Raw genomic sequence first — 5,500 nt, forward strand, 5'->3', positions numbered from 1 at the left:
ACTTATTTTATTTGTGTTGTTCATTCATATCTTATTTTACCTTAACATTTACGCATTTTTGTTTTATCTCTCCAGTTTTAAAGGATATTTTTGGTTACTGTCCTATAGTATACATTGAAATGATTTCAAACCTGTTTATCCCAATAATTATAAAGGAGTGCCTTGGAAATATGTGTTTACATAAATTGTGACCAAACCGTTTGAACTTAGACTAAAGTGAACTATCTAAACACTCAATCCTTTACCTAACTGAGCTGTAGTTTTCAGCCTCTCAGTCTGACTGGAGAGGACACTCCCTCCACATTATTGTAGAAACATCTTCTTATATCCGCAGCTAGCACCAGATTCCAATAACAACAGCGCCGGTACCGGTGCACCCTCCCTCTCTCCCTCGCACTTTGGCTGTGAGCTGCGGGCGCCAGATAAGCCAACATCCCCCATTTTCATCACTTACAGTGCCCATCGTACAGGGCAAATGAAACGTGTAACCGGGGTGAAAAGGGTGTTACATTTATTTAATTATGAATGTTGTTACATCAAGGCCGAAAATTAGGATGAGCCCCAACGGTCAAAAATGTTTTTTTTCCCTCCCAGAGCTGCCAGCGCAGCGCCTGCCTCTCCAGATCTGGCGCCCTAAAGCCGGTGCTACGGGCCTGCCCTGAGTTCATATGCAACTCGCAAATATCTTTCTTTCTCTCTTTCTTTCTCTTTCTCTCTTTTTTCTCTCTCTCCCTCTCTCTCTTTCTCTCTCTCTCTCTCAATGTTGGTACGCAAATGCGCCTTTTTTCAACGAACATACAATCTTATTTTCATGTTAACAATATTGTATTTATTCAACTTTAATGATTGTGATTGAAAAGCCTAAGGAGGCTGGTAAACATTGCAAAGAGGGATTTGTGTTCCTTAATAATATTCGAAAATTTAACCATGTTGTAGCCTAAGAAGGCTAAACCTAATAAAATAATACATTTATTAACTGCATTATCTAATTTAGCTGTAGCTTTTATAAAATAAAAACGTGTCGACCAGTCGTTGGACCAAGGACCCTGCGGTTGTGAGTCAACTGCTTTCCAGCTGAGCCACAGCCCAGATTGAATCTACCTGAAAACACTGGATGCTATTTATTCCTATATTTGTTCATTTATTTATTCATGTTTTTATTCCTACATTTATGCTTTTATTAATTTATACTTATTACATGTTCCGATCTCTATATAAGTGAGGGTATGAGCTCTTAATTCCATCGTGTCACCGAGCCCGGGTAGCCTACAGGAGGGGTAATATCGTTCTTACATCCATGGGTAATATGGTGTGTCTTCTATATTACAGTCATGTATAGTATTCATTCTTTATATCTCTAGAATTTGGACATTTCATTTTTTGCACCATCAGTTAGCATTGTATTCCTGTGTACCACTAGCCTGTGTCAGTCGTGTACACATCATACTTACCTGGCAGGGGAGATACCATGATCACAAAGGTGGTTCTCCTTTGGTGAGGCTCGGCCATTGCACTCAGGCCAAGCTGACCCAGATGAATTTCTCAAATGTAGAAATCTCAACTGCATTATTTGTGGTAGTGGGGGACTGCGTTCGCGCTCTCCCCCCTGATAAAATGTGAAACAAAAATATCGTCGACAACATGGTTGTACGGAATCTCGTCTATTGTGCTTCCTTATCCTTATCCACAATTGTTATTGCAAGATGAAGCCTTATGAAGCTTACTAGCCAATTTAAACTATTTTTATTTTAGTTTTTAATGTTTACTTGCACTATATTTTTCTGACTATCTGTATTATTGTGTTGCACTGTTGGAGAATCCTGTGACCTAAGATTTTCATTGACATAACAGGAACATTGAGCCTTGAATTGGTTCTCTAAAGGGTTTATCTCATGAGGCTTCATCATGGAGTAGCATGAAGCTGCAGCCTGGCACACGAGAAGGGTCTAGCTGTGGCCGCGGACAGTACAGTAAACTACACTTGTGATGGCAGTTTGACACTGAAGCTTCGAACGGAGCTTCAACCCTGGACCTCCTATTCATTAGAAACAGTGCTTCGAAGCTTGCTTCAAATCACGTGACAACGCAACTGCTTCATTTCCTGAATTAATCAACTCACTGGTTCGCCGTCCAATCAGGTGATTCAATGCACTGCCTCGTCTCGATTCTGACAGGTGACAGGTTGAAACTGTTTCAAATTTGAGCGCTTCAACACTTTATAACCAACCCGCCGGTCTAAACAATGCGCAATGTGTGGGTTGTTGTCGTAGTTTGCGTTGTTGCTGTTGAGTTGTTGTTGGTATTGCATTTTAATTGGATCATTATAGAGCAAGCCAGGAAGAAAGATAGGTCGTTCTGGCTCGTGAAACACTTCGAAGTTCGAAATGTGGAGAAGTTGTGAACAAAAAGACAAAGGGAAATATAAAAACACTTCAATAGTTTAAGGAATAGATAGCCTAGTGGACAGAGCCGGCGGTCAGGATGCGGTGATGTCCTCCACGCAGCTGGTTCATAGCCCGGAAGAGTAAAACTTTTAATCATTGCTTTTCAACTTTAATACTTTAATAACTGATAAAAGGCCCTCTCCGCCCAAAAAAATGTCCAGCATTCTCTAGTCTCTTCTCAATAACCCAACACACACAATTATCAATCTTTAATTGCAAATAGAACATGATATTCTGTTTTAGTGTGTGTGACATGCATCAAATATTTTTCAAGGCAAAGATACGTTAAACCCACTGCAACCTTGCACTTTGCCAGGAGAGGTCGCTGTAACTGAAGCTTCGAGAAATGAACCTATTTCCGACACAATTGTCCAAGTGTAGTACCCCTCACTGCAGTGCGCAGTACCACAGGCTCCTCCTTCTCAACCTCAAGATCGCCCCTTCAACCTTTGAGCACGTGACGGGACGCCTCTCCTTCTCAACCTTTGAGGCACGTGACGTCCCTGATAAACGTTATTTCAGCGTCAATAAATGAGTGTTAATCCCAGTGTGTTTAGTGTGCAACATCACATGTCATTTCACCTTCAATTCACGGTTTTCAAAACGTTAGCCACATGCTAATGCTAACCGGAAATGAAGAATTTTCAGAATAAAAGTGTTAAGTTAATAGTTAGTGTGAACTTCCGTTCTTTTCAGAATAAAACTGCTTTATATTAAAACCCTGTCTTTAATTTAAATTACGTCATATCAACATTGATTTTAATTTCTTACAGTAGGAGAGGTTTTGGGGTTTAGCTTTGGGAGGGAGGAAGGAAGATTAGGATTAGGTAAAAAGGTAGGGAGTGGTTAGGGTTAGGATGGGGGGAAGGGAAGGGTTAGATTGAAGGGAGGGAAGAGAACTGCTACCCCGGAAACAGGATGCAACGCGTCATCAGTGAAGCTCGTCACGTGCCTCAAAGGTTGAGAAGGAGGGACCGTCCCGTCACGTGTCTCAAAGGTTGAGAAGGAGGGGCGATCTTGAGGTTGAGAAGGAGGGGCGTGTGGTACTGCGCACTGCAGTGAGGGGCTTCTCAAGTGGTTCGATGCTTCATTCAAAGCTTCATTTTGCCATCACTACACTACATGACACTACATGACACGCCCACCTGACACGACACTACGGTGGCTGAGAATGGTCTAGCTGCGGCCGCGGACGAGAAGCCCCTCACTGCAGTGCGCAGTGCCTCAATGAGCTCGATGTGGGCGGGAGCTCATCGTGGGCGGAGCTTCACAGATGACGCGTTGCATCCTGTTTCCCGGGTAGCAGTTATCTTCCCTCCCTTCAATCTAACCCTTCCCTTCCCCCAATCCTAACCCTAACCACTCCCTACCTTTTTACCTAATCCTAATCTTAGCTGTGATATAATGACCATATACCACGGCCTGTCGAGCTATTGCTTAAAGGGGACCTATCATGCAAAATGCACTTTTCTATGTATTTTATACATAAATATGTATCCCCGGTGCGTCGGGGAACTCACGCAGCGTCAGAAAATAAAACCCTTTCTCTTTTCCTCCGTCCCCAAATCTTTTAAAAACGGGGGTACAACGAGCGGATACAGATTTGCTGCCGATCTGAGTCAAATCGGCGCTGGACCCACAGAAAGTTGCTATCAGAAACAATGCCTGACGTGTTTCGGACATAATCTCGTCTTTGTTTACATTAGCAAGCCTAGCTAACACTCAGAGCTACCCTGTACTGGAGAACACATGTGTTTAAAAAGCAGGAGATAAAAAAGGAACTCACCTTTTGATAAACCTGCAAGAGAAAAATAATTTGAGCTCCATACTGTTTCAGAAATAAACCTTGATGTGATTTAGAACAGGATGGCGTTTTATCACAGCAGAATTTAACTTTATCTCCGGTAGAATTGGTGATTGGCTAATGTTTACACAAGCCAAAACATCGGCTCATTTTCAGACAGGTTTTTATATAAATGGATCAGGACAAAAAGTGAGAAAATATTTTTTCCTGAAACTTTCAGAATCTCTTTACACAGAGGGGACACATGTTGCATAATAGGTGATTTTTAACACATACGAGGAATTTGCCTTGGTGTTTTTGGTGCAGACATAAACAGACGTAAAAAAATAAAAGACTGATAAAAAACGTTTTAAAGAAAGCTATAATAACGTTCCAAAAAATGTAGCAATATTTACATCAAATATGGTTGAAATGTATGCGGCCGTAACGCGGCGCAGACGGGCCCGTGGAATCTAGGGCTAATACTAATGCTAATAATGCTAATGCGAGCAAATAAAATGGCAGCTTGACAAAACCTTTTCAGAGCTTTATGGGGCGTGGTTTGCAATTCGCCCAGCCAATCAGAAATTGGAACCTTTTTCTCCCCAGGAAGGTCCCTACTCTCTAGCAGGGGCTAAAAAGCGGGGAAAAGGTTCGCAAAAAAGTTCTAGTTCCAGATCTTTTTGGTGTGAACGCAAAATCCCAGGAACTATCGGAACTATTCCTGGGAATAGTACTCCGTTGTGAAAGCGCCTCTTATTTCGAGCTATTTTCCAAAATCCTATGGAGAAATCCCATTGACTCTGAGACGAGGGAACCGTCAGTGGTAAAATGCTAACTCACTTCCCGGTTTTAGGACGTGTCACTGCACCACTCTATTGCTTTCTCTTTGAATCTGACATATCCCACTTTTTGTTGTTGTATATTCACTGTTATTGCAGTGGCACCATAACAGGCTAAGCAAAGAGAACTACTTCAGTCATCTATTATATATTCTCTTTGGGCCTTATGTAAATAGGCTCTATTACTTTCCCCAGTCAATGATTTCTAAGCAAATGAAAAATAAACTCTCTCTTTACATTTTAACCAAACAAAGTATGTGTAAAGGATTGTGTGTTTAATTAGTACAATATATGACAAGCACAAGTTTAATTTGTGGGCCATATTTCATTATGCTATTTGAATTAGCTGAGGGCTGTTTCAAAATGGGCCTTAGGCCGCATTTGGATGCAACCAAGTTTATATTGTTGTTATGAAAATCCAATTTAGCAGC

Source organism: Notothenia rossii (genome assembly GCF_949606895.1).
Source record: "Notothenia rossii genome assembly, chromosome: 1".
In the NCBI taxonomy this organism is placed as follows: domain Eukaryota; kingdom Metazoa; phylum Chordata; class Actinopteri; order Perciformes; family Nototheniidae; genus Notothenia; species Notothenia rossii.